Genomic DNA, 14,026 nt, shown 5'->3' on the forward strand with positions numbered 1-14,026 from the left:
GGTGCTGGCAGGGTTCACTACTGCTTTGTCTTGTAAAAATGTGACTCTTGGCAGCCTGGCACTGACTGCCTTGTGTAACCTTCCCTTGGACATGCTCTGACTTGGGGCTTGCCTGGTGTGTGGGTGAGGGCAGTTCAGAGCAGGGATGGGGTCTGGGCTATGGCAGCTATGATGGAGTGGAAATCATGGGGCTGGAGTTGTGCATTGGGAGAGCAGGGAGCCCACTCTGACACAGGCTGGACAGAAGAGGAAAAAATTGGAAAGGGAAGGATTGGTTTGATCTGGGATTTTTCACTCACCTTTTCCTCTCTCGCCTCAGTCAGGATGAAAACTCATGGTAGAGCCTATACCAGCCTGTGGTAAAAATGCTTTGCTGGGACTTTATCAGCCAGGTTGTTGGCAGGTGATGTATCTGTGTGTTCCATCTTTTCTGGGTGTAGGTAGAGTCCAGTGAGCAGATTGTGAAGCAGACTTTACTAAGCAAAGTTCCATTCCTTTTCAGAAAGAACTTCCCTCAGCTTGATTAATTCTGTTCCTCTACTCATCTGTCCCCCGTGACAAGACTATTGCCTCTGCTGTGGGATATGAGATCTTCCTACTCTCTTTCCCCAAAAAAAGAGGCCCCACACTCCCTGGAGCAAACACCCCCTGCTTTAATTCTCTTCCCCTTCCTCTGTCACTTTCCAGGCTTTCAATTACAGCCCAATTGCATTTCTATTTCACTTGAATGTTAATTTTACTGACCTTTGCCAATCCCTGCCCTCCTCCCAGCTTAGGGACAAGCTTGAAAAGCATTATTCCTCTCAAAGGTGATGAAAAGTGCTCCTTGATTGCCAGATTGGCATCTCCAAAACATTCGAGGTCTCTGCTGGGCCAGGGAGGTGGAGGAAAAAAGCTTGGGAACCAGGCCAGCTGCTTCCCACGTTGGATGAAGCATCATTAAACAGCCCCTTCCCTTCAGGCTCCAGTTTGTCTCTCCCTCTTATTAAAGGAGCTGAGTTTCTAAATTAGGAAGCCTAAGATTCTGCTGTTGAGATGTTCACATTTAATTTATCTTACACTCTACAGGAGTGAACTTCATCTCGCTGATCCTGACCTCAATCAGCAGGAAATGCAGACTTTTAAAATGTGTTTGTGCCTTGTACTCAGGTTTGCTAATGTGGGCTGTGACAGCAGAGGTTAAAGCTTTGCTTTGTCTTGCATCTGTGGTGTGACTGGGTTGGTTACTTAACGTCTCTGAGGATAAGCTTATATTGCATGAGTGAGGATTAGCTGGTGTTTGCACAGTGCTTCAGAGTTCTGAAGTGAGATGTGTTAAGGGCAATGTCACCAACAGGATCTATTTGACACGGAACTGTTTCTGGCTGAGGGCTGCAGTTGTGTCAGGTCTTTTTGGGGGCTCTGAGAAGCTGAATTCCTGGACTTACCTATGCAGACTCTTTAAGCAAGGTGAGCTGGTTAACCTTGGATGGCACCAGGTGCCCACCAAGCTGCTCTCTCATTCTACCTTCTCTGGACAGGGAAAGAAGACAGAAAGCTTTTGGGTGAAGGTGAGGACAGAGAACACTCACCAGTTACTGTCATGGGAAAAACAGACTCAACTTGGGAAAAAATGATTTAACTTAGGCAAATCAATACTAGGGTAAGACAGTGAGAAATAAAAACTAAACTAACCTCCTTGCCTGGCTCAGCTTCACTCCCAACTCATCCACCTCCTCCCCAGGAGCACAGGGAGATGGGGGATAGAGGGGTGTGGTCAGGTCATAACACTTCCTGTCCACTACTCCTTCCCCACACTGTGCCCCTGCTCCAGTTTGGGATCCTTCCTGGGGAAAACAGTCCACAAACTTCTTTCCAAAAACACAGGTTTACAGTACTGCCTTCAAGCCCTTTTATAACATCAAGCATACGTAAGTAGTTAATGATTTTGAGATGGGAATTTACAACTTGGTACTTCTCCTGTGGTCCTTCTGCTGTTCACAAAATACCACGAATAGGGCAGAGCTGTTGTGTTTAGTATCACACCATCTGTGCCTTGCTCCAGTCTTCCAAGAGTCTGTGCTTGTCATCAAGGATTACACTATCTTTGCAATCCATCCTAGTGGCACATGATAGCCAGCATTGATTGCTCCTAAATATTGCACAAGATTTTTGAGCCTTGAGTTACTTTCTTCCAGCATGGCAGGAAAGACAGATGTATTTGTCAGACCCTGAGGAAGAAATACTTCTCAAAATTCAGAAAGTTCTGCAGATAAAGTGAGTCCCTGAGTAGAGTTTGGGCACAATTTCCTTACATGGTTATTTTCTTCTGTTCTAAAGGAAAAAAAGGATTGGTTTTAGCACATATCATCACTAATAATTTATTTTTAGTGCTTTTTATGTACAATAAAATACAAGATAAACATTTTTATCACCTCTAAATCTAACGTAAACAAATGAGATTAGCTACTTACAATTTTGGATCCCTTTATAAATATCTGCTACACTTTTTCACTTGGGGACTTGGGGGATGTGTTTGTTTCTGGACTTGTTTTGTTTTTTTTAGATTTAATAGCTCAAGGAAATGGAAATGAGGGGAAAGCATATGGATTTTTCTAAATGTAACTGTCCCCCAAAATCTTTTGATTTGTGTCAGGAAGGGGACATACAGTTTGCAGTAGAGATGGAATGTGTTCATCTGTGACTTTGGCTGACTCTGTGGACTTTTCCCATGTCTTACAGGAGACATCACTGCTTCGTCTGGCAGAGATGACCTGGTGGGCTGCACTGTGAATAGCTCACCTTGCTGCTTTTTCATTGCTTCTGTGCTGTAAGCAGGTGGCTAATACCTGGAAGATCAAAATAATTTTTCCAACTAGTCTTAAAAATATGTATTAATATTCTTAAAAGTATACATTTAAAAATTAATGATTTAAAAAGTGAAATATAAAAATTTCAGGGTAATTCTTACACTGAATTTTTAGTTTGTGGTTTCCTAAGTCATCCTTTACAAAAATGATGGTACTTTAAATGTCACAGGAAACATTAATTATTACAATGTGAAAGATTTTAGCCTTTAGTTTGAGGAGTACTTACCTACTGTGAATGAAATAAGTGGTAGTCTAATACTCTTTCTCACTGATTTGTGTTACATTAAAATCAGGATGCCAGTAGCTGGGGCAAGGATCCGATATTGTGTGGTCACTTTTTCAGCCTCAGTTGCTGCTTTGCTTCTCAGGTGGTTGTTTTCTTGGGTGAGCTTGAGTAGCCAGCCTGCAAAATTGCTGTTTCCAAAGGACATCCAGGGTTCATTTTCTGGGACAGCAGCAGGTCACAAAGCTCAGGCAGTGCCTGCTCACCAAACTGAACTCTAACTCAGATGTGTTTGTATTTTTCAATTATCTTCTTAACTGGTTGTAAAAGAGGTGTCAGTGGTTTTAATTGCCTGTCATCCCCCCGAGAGCCTCTCCCTTAAACTTGTGCCCTGTAACTTGTGAGGGAAGTGCTTATGATAAACTTGTTCTAAGTCAGGCTGGCCCTGACTTTGCATTTGCTACTAAGCAGGAACATCTGGTTGCTGCTGTCAAAGCTAATGCTAAACACTGGGAAAATGTCAAGACTATATAATTTTGTAGTGAAGTTTATCAGGAAAAAGAGTCTTGGGCACTTTTAAGCTTCTTTAGAGGTTTAAAAAGCCCTCTGGCTAAAAGCCAACTTCAGCTGTTTGGTGGTTTTTTTTGTCATTACAAAAAATATATTTTCCTTTATCCTATTTTCTAGTAGTATTCTCAGGAAAACAGTTGGATGAAATGATTTTTCTATCTTCCTGGAAATTAATCTTGTGTGATCTGATAGTTTTTATTAAAAACAGCAGAAGGCTGGAGTAAAAAGGGCTGTTTGTGTAAGTCAAAGACATACCTAGGCTGTCACAAATCTCCTTGTCCACTCAAATATTTATTTTTTTTTTAATCTTTGAGTTTTTGGATGAAGCAATGAGATTATACCAGTGACACAAAAAATAGCAGAGGTTTTGCAAGTATTGGTGAGTGATGAGACATTTGGTTGAATTTCAAGTGACAGGAGGTCATCCCTAAAGGAAAAATATTTATATAAAAATGTGTGAATTTAGGCATTAAAGGTGGATTTTTGAGGTGTCATGTACTCCCTGCTCACAACAGGTTAAAAATGCCAACATGAGATCCCCTGTTCAACTCCTACAGTCAGGCCTGGGACAGCCTCTACTGTGTCCTCACAACATAAACTTCATCTGGACGTTTCTTCTGCTTTTAATTTTCAGGTGGGTTTTTATTAGACTCTGATCCCCTCAGTGCTGGGTGTTGGGCTGCCAGCAGGGTCTGCTGCCCTTCATGAAGGATTTTACTGAATTTGAGCCTTTGTCCAAACTGTTGTGCTTTTTGAAACTTTGGGGCTTTTGCTGTCAGTGTGCTCTGGTCTGGGAGTCTCTCTCATTTCTGAAACAGAAGGAATGAACCCTACCTTGACCAGATAAAACTGGAGTAAACTGCTCCCCTTCCAAATCTGGGTAAGAAAAATATCTTGATGTAGACAAATAGAGCTCATTTTCTTGAAGTGTCATCAGAGCAAAACAGTGTTGGGTAAACAGAGATTGAGGAAAAAAATCTGAATGTTTCCTATGACGTGCTCAGTTAGACTCTGCAGTCTTGCAAGATTAATACAGTATCGTGCTTCATGGCAAAGACTCAAGGCTTCTCCCACCCATGGAGTCTGGCAGAAATGTTCTTTGGTGGGAGTAGGCAACAATGCCAAAACTCCTCTCCATCATTTAATCATTACTACTGCTTTATTTGCATGAAGGTTCAGCATGAAAAGGATCCTGTCTCATTAAAAGACCTCTCCAGTGATGTGTTACTGTTTGTGCTGAAGCTCAGACATGCAATGGACTTTTAATTCACAGAAGCAATGAAAAAATGAAGCAAGGGGTTGTATCTTATTTGCAGTGTATCTTCCTGCCAGTAAAAAAAATAATAAAATAAAATAAAAAAAAACTCCCTTTCTGAAGCATATGTAACTCATAAAATCTGAAAATTACTTTGAAGCATTGGCCTTGTACAGAGCTACACTGTGTAATTGGCTTTTTCAAGAAACCTCTGCATCATATGCTTTAAGGTATGTACTAAGTGATTTAATGGGGTATGTAATTTTTAATTACTGTGGAAGAGCATTCATAAGTATAAAAATGCAAGTCATGTCCTCTTGGCATTACTGCTTCTGAAAGCATTTTTATGTAACCTGCAGGAACCAGCACAGTATTTTCTTTATCCTCTAAGTGCATGATAGTTTTACATTTTTGTGATCTGCAGGATGAGTTCAGTGGATGATTTGTGGTAAATTAGCCTTAACTGAGCTCTCAGAAAAACTGCTGCCAATATCTGAGTTTAAATGGTCTAAAATTAGCTCATCCAGCTTTACAATACATCACTGTCATAGAAGCATTCCAGTTTTCTCCACCCTCTCAATGCCATCTAATGCACCATAAACTCTGCTAACAGGAGGGAAAAAGCCATGTCATTGTGATTGCCCCATCAGTGCCACAGCTGCATCTCAGTCCAGTGGCCATCTGTGGAAAATAATTGATTTTTTTTCTTTCTTTCCCTTGATATTGAGTTCTCAGCAAATCATTAGAATTTAAAAATGACATAAAACCTCTTTATAGGAGAAGGTGATTTGCTTTGAGAAAGTGTCATGTGCAATTTAACCTGCAGTGTATTGTAATTGATGTTGGCTGCCTTTGACAGTTATTTCATGATTTTCTCCTCTGTGCCTGTGCTCTGGCCCTGCATGCTGAAAGGGAGCTGATGCCTGACAAAGAAGAAGCTGCTGTGCCGTTCTCATTGCAGCCTCCAAGCATTTGAATGGTTTTATCCATTTATGAGTTTGTGAGGAATCCTGCAGAACAGTGAGAGCAGTGGTGCTGGGGGCTGACAGCAGGCTTGTGGATTTAGTGGGAATGGCAAAACACAAAAGCATTGTATTCCAGAAAGGAGCCGAACACAGGAGCAGTTGGGTGAAGCTCTGAAGTTTTGGATTAGTAGCAGACTTGTCAAAGGATTGAAATGTGTGGGAAAGGTCCTGACCAATAAAGGTCTCTTAGCACTTACAAGTGGAAGTACATCTTCCATCAAGGTTGGAGCTGGACATCTCCAACTAGAGCTGGTCTTTCATCATCTGCAACATTTCTAACAAAATTTGAAAGTTTCCAATACTTCCAAGTGTTTAAAAATGTATGGGAAGTATATGCTGCCACCCATTTCATTGTATCAGTGGGGGACAAATTTTAGCATAAAGTGAAACTGTGGGAACACTCTTGGAAATAACAAGGCCTGTTCCTCAGCAGACGACTAGTTGAATGGAAGCTCTTTAGCATTAAGTTAGGTAATCCTTTTCCTTTAATGAAAATTTAGCTTTAATTTATAATTTTCCCACCTTATGTTTTTTTTTTGTTTTTTTTCCTTGGCTAAGATTACAGTGTTCCCTCTGCACCCAGACAAGATGGGATAGCTCTGTGTGTGTCCTTGCTGCAGGCAGCCATGAACCTACTGTGCAAACACCCCAGTGGAACAATTCACCTCTGGGGGACATCAGACCCTACACAGCAAGGTCCTGGCTTTAATTTTGCCCTTTCCCTTGCTAGAAATGCTGCTTGCTGAGAAGTCCTCAGAGATGTCCCATCTCTCTTACTTTCTTGGCAGAGGAAATATTACAAATGGAGTTTTCTAACTGAAATCAGATGAGATGATGGTGAGGGGGTGTGTATATATGAATATAGATAACAAGATATATTTGTAATGGTGCCTTACATATTTCAGTGGGCTTCTGGTTGCAATATCAATATTGGCTGTGTTCCTTCTGCAGGAATAAACATTAGAAACCACAGAAAGCAAAACAGAAAGAGACTCTGAAGTTCATTCAATGCATTTTCTTCACTTAAAGTAGACAAAAGTCTCTTGAAAATGATCTTGCTTGAGCTATGGTAAGCCTTGAAATGCCCCTGCTTCTGTTGTTGTTTGTGTTTACACATATATTGTGGGAAAGAGGATAGAAAACACTGCTAATGAGAGGGGAGTGGGAAGTTTGAAGCCATACAAGCAGCATGTGGTGAAACTGGAGACAGGATTGCACTGCCCTTGCTATTTGATGGTAGCCTGTAAAGTCTGATTAGACACACAACAACCACTTCATCTTACCTGGGCCAGGGGACTATAAAGATAAAGAGGGTGAATGAGTGCTTAAACAGGTAAGAGTTGTTGGTTCTCTGCTGCTGTTTGCTTTTTCTGTAAGCCCTGGTTACCTGAGCCTGTTTATGGCAAATGATGATTTGAGAGTCTCAAACTAACCAAATGCTTTCACATCCCTTTTTTATGAATCTCGCACTATAGAAATTGTTATTCTGCAAAAGCTGTGACATGATTTAAAAGGAAGCTGTGCTGATGTAACCTGATGTTTCCCTTCCTAATACTATTAAAAATACCCAGATTTTTATGCCTTTATATAAGCTTTCACCTTGCTAATACTACTTATTCTCCTAGACTGAATAGGAAGCTACAAATGTGAATTGTAACCTCACTGAAGATGAGGGAAACTGAGAAAAAAAAAATTCGATAGAAGAATAGGAGTCAGGAAATTCACTTCCATTTTAATGGGATTTTAGTTGTGTTGTGAATATGCTTCAAGCTTAAATCCAGCACTTATAAAGCTCATATTACAAATGGGTTGTATTTTCAGTGAAGGAAAATGTGTGTTGTCTCCTGAAGCACTCGGTGTGGGGCATACAGGGAGGATTGAGTGTGCAATTGTTTATTTACATAGGTGTCTGTGGGATTTAGAAGCATCACAATATGTTCAGAGTCTCTTTGTATTGTAGACAGTTTGTTTGGGGTTATGTGAAGGTATATTAGATTAAGAAAACTAAAAGAACCTGTGAGGATGCTGCTAATGAGGGAGCTGAATTTACATGAGCTGTAGTCACAGCCATCCAGTGGTCTTATCTGCTGCAAATAATCAAGCAAGCTTATTAGTTTTATTTCCTTTTTATCTCCAGGTTATATGTTTATAATTTCTTCCACAATGAAGTCATAAGAAAGAAAAAGAGAGAGCTTTAGTTTTTGCCAAAAATAAAAACCAAACTGGAAAAAAAAAAAAGAAAAAGTAATACTTATTTCTCTTCAGCCATTCAAATATTTTCTCAAAGAAAATACTAATTCAGATAATTGCTGAATTTTAAAATAGGTAGCATGTCCAAATAGACTCTGTTTTGCTCTCTAATAAAATAATTCCAATCTTGCTGAATTGTTTTCTGTGTAATATAATAGTGACTCTTAGGTACTCTCATTGGCTTTGCAGTAGAGCTGATTACCAAAGGCTGTTCTAATGTGTTTCTAGGGAATCACCAAGTGACCCAGAGCAAAAATTTTATTACTTCCTGTGTATCTCAAACAGGAAAAGTACAAAAAGGAATATGTTTAAGATACAGATTGTAGATCAAATTGTTACAAAACTCTCAATATGGGCCACTGTTTCTGCTGTCTCTTTCTGTCATAAAATACATTGTTGTGTCCCTTTCCAACAGCAAAGCTGCTGCATTCCTGCTCTCCTTCAGGCCAGGAGACAACTGGTGCTGCTCAGTGAGTTGCAAAATTTCAGTTAAAGCATCAGCACAACAGTTAATAGGTGTCATTCATCCATAATGCCCAGGATTAACTTGGATTAGTCCTCCAGTGAGTTCCTCTCTGGTGAGAGTGCCCTGGACAGCCAGGTGCAAACAGTTTAAGCAGGGGCTGGGAAGGCTGGGGATGGTGAAGTGAGCTGCTCAGGTGCTTGCCCTGTGCCCATGTGTGAGGTCTCCTCCTTTTTTACAGTATCATACCTATAGATCAAGAGCTGGAGCACTGAGAATGAGGTTGTCTTTCACAGACCAATTTTTATTTCACTGAGCTGTTGTTATTCTGGTCCTTTGGTGAGGTTTATTCAGGACTGTTGTGGAGCAGGTGGAAAAGAAGCTAATATGTTATAGATTATCTGATACATTCAGCTGCATCCTTCTTTCCCAAGGAACAAAAGTCATTTCACAAGTACAGAAACTTCTTTTAATTAACCATCAGAGGTAAAGAAACTTCTACCTCCTCCCCAGGAGCTAAGTTGTCAAATAAAAGCAGGGCTGGTTGATCTTCTCTCTCTGGTTCTGATAGTTCAGTTCTTGTGGTTCTGGTACAGATCTGTGGGTGGTGGAATCCGAGTCAAATCCCTTCTCCACTGATTCAAAGCAGAGATTGGAACCAGGAACTTGCAGAAGAAAACCTTCATCACTGCATTTCACAGTAATGTGGGGCATGGATTTCTCTGTCTCTAGGTAGAATTCTCTCTCTTTTCTACTTTTCTGTTACTTCCATTTTCTACTTTATTGCAGAATACTCACATGCTATCACACCAAAATTAATGAAATGGCTTTTAAAATGGACATCAGGAATTGGGAAGCCTGACTCCATTCTTGGCTAGATTTATAATGTTAGTGTTTCCACTTGTATTTAAAAACAATTCTGAAATTTACTAACAAAATGCAAGTGTATTGTCTCAGGGCAAATATCATATTGAAGGCTATTTAGGTGGATATCCCAAATCCTTGCTGCATATGGGGTCTGTGACTAAGGAATACAAAGGATTTAAACTGAAAGAGAGCAGGGTTAAGTTAGATGTTGTGAAGAAATTCTTTCTTGTGAGAGTCATGAGACTCTGAAACAGATTTCCCAGAGAAGCTGTGGGTGTCCCTTCCCTGGAACCATTCAAGGCCATGCTGGACAAGGTTCTGGACAACCTGGTTTAGTGGAAGATCTCTTTGCCCATAGCAGATGTGCTGGAACTAAATGGTCTTTAATTCCCTTCTAACCAAAGCCACTCTGTGATTCTATGATGATTTCAATGAAATACAGGCAGGACAGGGTGAGCCATATGGAATTCTGTGGCCTCTGTGTCCTTCACAAATATTAGTAAACTACTTATTCTTTTGTGGTTAAGATATTAAAATCTAATGTCACTCTAGGGAAAGCTAAAGAAGAAAAAATAATGCAGCTTCTCAAATAGAATAAATCCAAGGTGAAAACTGATAGCTTTGCCTTAGGAATACAGTAAGTGAAATCTGGTTTTGAACAGCATTTTAGAGGTTGTTTCATTTCTCAAACTTCTAGGGTAAATTAATGAAGTGTTGCTAGCGTGTGGCTCTGCTATGATGTGCCATTAGTGAGATGTGTGCTTACCTCTCAGTAACTACTATACCTGCTAGATTTATTAATAAAAAGTCATCCACACAGTTAGGGCTTATTAAATTTTACCAGGACAGCTTGGAGTGCACTGGGCACTAAGGGAAAATCTGGCTAGACAAACTCCAGGGCAGTTCTCACTGCAATTTGTACTCTGCCCTCAGTTAGAATTTGGCAACACCTGAAGTCTCAGAGGGTGTGTGCAGAATTATCAGAGAGCAGTGGAGATCAGCTCTGCATCTGAAAGTTGCTTACGGATTGTATTGACGGGATGTGAGAAATTACAAAATACCAACTGCATTCTCTAGGAGCTGCAATGCTGTTTATAAGAGAACGTTATTAAATTATCTGTTTTCACCCAAGTGAGCGTGTATAGAAGTGGATTGCAAGTGCAGATATATATGATTGCTTGTTATTGTTTTTTAAGCAGTGGTTAATTTCAAAATGCACTGCACAAGCCTCTGCCTGTGGATTTAATCTTCAGACACACCACTGATTTAAATATTTTCTCCCAGAAAATGGTGAGAGAGCTACCTATGCAGCAATAGGAAAAAACCAATCCTCCTTCCTTCTTATACACATACACACAACACTCATACAGCCAGAGGTGCAATAATCCCTATTTAGCTGCCAGAGCTGGTGGGAGAGTAGTGGTGGCCCCAGGCAGAGATTAAGGGGCAAGTACAGGGAATGACTCCTTGTGTTATCTAATACAGTGTTGTGGGGCTCCGTGGAGCCCTAAGTAATTGTTTTCTGACCCTTCCCTTTGCTGGAGCCGGCTTTTAAATCCCCAGTCGATAAAAGGAAGTTGCACCATGGCTTTGAATGAATAATGCAGCAATTTTGCAGCACAGCGTAGCTACTGAAAGGCAGCAGTTTATGATTCAGGGCTGATCAGGCTCTCACCCTGCTCTCACAGGGCTGGGTACGTGCTCTGCTGGAGTTCACAGAAGTTTACAACGTCTTCGTGACGAGCTGAGTGTGGGGAAGGTGATTATTCTGCTGACTTATCCGTGGCTCTGGATGAACGGGTGTGTCCCCGTTGGGATGTTGAAGGGACTGGGAGTCACATTGTGTTGTGCAACCTGCTTTTTACAGTACTCAGTCCAAGAACAGAGAGTGAACAGAGCTGATCTCTCCAGGCAGCTTTCTTGTCCTGAGTTTTATTGCAGTTCCAATCTGAGATGTGAACATGAAGATAAGAGCTGCAGTCACAGTTACAGAACTAAATTTCCTGGAAAAGTTTATGGAGAGGGAAAATCACAGCATCATGCAACACCACGGGTATGGAAGGTATGAAGTGACTGCCCCAAAGGTTTAGTGGTGGCAGAGCAAAAAATTAAAACACTGAGGTAGAACTAAGGAGTCTTTCACTAGAGCAAGGTGAACGTTTTGCACTGGGCTATCAGTCTAGTTAGCAGTAAAAGATGTGGACTTGTCAAAACTTCACTGTTTCCTAGAAGCACACCAACTATGTTGAAATTAGTGTTAGAAAAGATCCCAAAGACCAGGATGATTTTTTTTTTTTTTTTTTTTTTTTTTTTTTTTTTTTTTTTTTTTTTTTTTTTTTTTTTTTTGTCCTGACCAAGAAACTGTTCCTGTGGCCAAGATTTAATCTAGGAACTGTAGAGTGCAAGTTCACATTTTTGTTTTTTCCCATTCATTCAGGGTGCTTGAATCTGTGTTTCTCTCATCTCAAACAGCTGGGAATTTTGGCCTTTCATGGTTTCCAGGTACTGGCTTCATCAGCATTTCTTATTAAATGGACATGGAAGTATCATTGGAGTCATTAGAGTTTAAAAGGGTGAAAATCCCTACTTTAAAATTTTAAATCCTGTAAGTACATAAATGGATGAGTTGAATTGTGTGTGCTGCTTTTACTAAGAGAAAAATACTTGTATTTTGAAGATTAAAAGACATCTATAATCAAGGATTAATAACTCATGGCCAATCTATTAGACCTGCTATTTTTTGTGAAATAGTTGTCTTTTAGATTTTCTTTCCTCTCTCTGGAGTGGTGATCCTGGCATTGCTGTTATATATTGCTATTAATGGCAATAATATATAACAACACTGCACACGTGGCATGAGAAAACAGCAGTGTGAAACCAGAAAAACAGATCAAGCCAATAAGTGTTTCAGGTATTCCCCCAGCCCTTTGTTCTTGTTCTGTGTATTCCTGTGTGTCGTTGTGTTTTGGTTCTAAAGCACTCAGTGTGCCCGGGCTTGCAGTTTGTCTGCTGAGCCCATCCCTGATACAGCACCCAATAGCTTGGGTGGTGATTTATGTTGGGAAAAATACCCAACATAATGATAGATCACTGAATCCCTCCATTTGTGACTTACCTTGTATGTCTGGAAATGTACACCCCGTGGCCTTCCCTAATGGGTAAAGCATTGAGAATCTCTTTTCCTGAGATGACATTCAGCTATTTCATTAAAAAAGAACCACAAAAATTACACTTTGATTGCATGCAAAACAGAAAGCTTTCGGTTGTTAGGCAACCTCATTCTCTAGAACTGACCCTAAAGGACTCTCTGGAAGGTTTTCCTGCACATGTCCAGCTCACCAGATGATCAGCAGCCATGTATAAAGGGGGAGAAATTGTGCCATGAGATTTCTGGGGTTTTAGCTGTAGAAAAAGTAAAGAAATACTTTTGCTGCAGCAGAAGTAAATGAAAATCCAGGAATCTAAGAAGACTATTTTAGTAATGTTCCCGTACTCATATGGGCTTGAAAAGCCCAAGTTTCCTGGGCAGCTGCCAAGTGCAGGTAATGAAAGGTTGTTACTTGGGAAGTATACAAAGCAAATGCTAAACACCAGTTACATTCTGCTGTCCAAGTCACAAGACTGTCTGGAGAACAGCTGGCGATAAACGTGCACAATTATGGTATAGAAATACCACCAGGAATTTAGGGTGGGACAAGGCAGGGCCACCCTGGACTAATTACATGGACTCAAGGTGAGGAGAAACTTTCTTGAGAGAGAAGTTTTGAAACAGACACATTTGACCAGAGAAATGCTGACTGTGCAGTGAGAAATACTTTCATATAACCCTGCAGGAGGGTAAACTTACCAATTCCAGCCTGGAAAGTGTGTGGATCATTCACAGAGTCACTGCATCTGAGGGCCAAATGTGCTGCTTCTGACTGGAAACTAAAGCCACTTCTCACTGATGTTTTAGCTCTCTGCAGTACTTTGCTTGAGTCACTTAAGCATCTGCAAGAAGTTTAGTGGTGCATAAGATGAGGAAAGGTTCAATATGTACAAATAGGTCCAACTGTGCTTCCAAGCCAGAATTTTTCCATGCACAAGAGCACCAAAAGTTGGGCAACAGCCAGAAAGTTACATTAAGGTTTTTTTATTTGTCCTCCTTATTGTTTTATTAGCAATTCTGGGATAATCTGTTGTTTCAGACTAATTTTACTCTCATTTTGCAGGATTAGTGAAAGAACTAATGTAACAATCAGCTAAGGACACTGAAACACTTGAGGTCTGATCTCCCTTTGCACCTGGGGAGTAAATGTACCGTGTCTGTACAGGCTGTAGATAAAATATAGCAGCATCTAAACAGAAGGCATCCCTTATCTTCATGAGTTCCCTTAATTAGCTTGGCTTAGAGTTAAACTGCCTTCCCTGCAGAATGAAAGCTTCTGCTCATTTATTCTTTGTTTTCTGAATACTGCTGAAGTCTTACCATTTATATAAATGTGGAGTTTCTTTCCCCAAAGAGTCTTGAAGTGTTAAAGCTTA

The sequence above is a fragment of the Zosterops lateralis genome, assembly GCF_965231275.1.
Source record: "Zosterops lateralis genome assembly, chromosome: 11".
Classification (NCBI taxonomy): Eukaryota; Metazoa; Chordata; class Aves; order Passeriformes; family Zosteropidae; genus Zosterops; species Zosterops lateralis.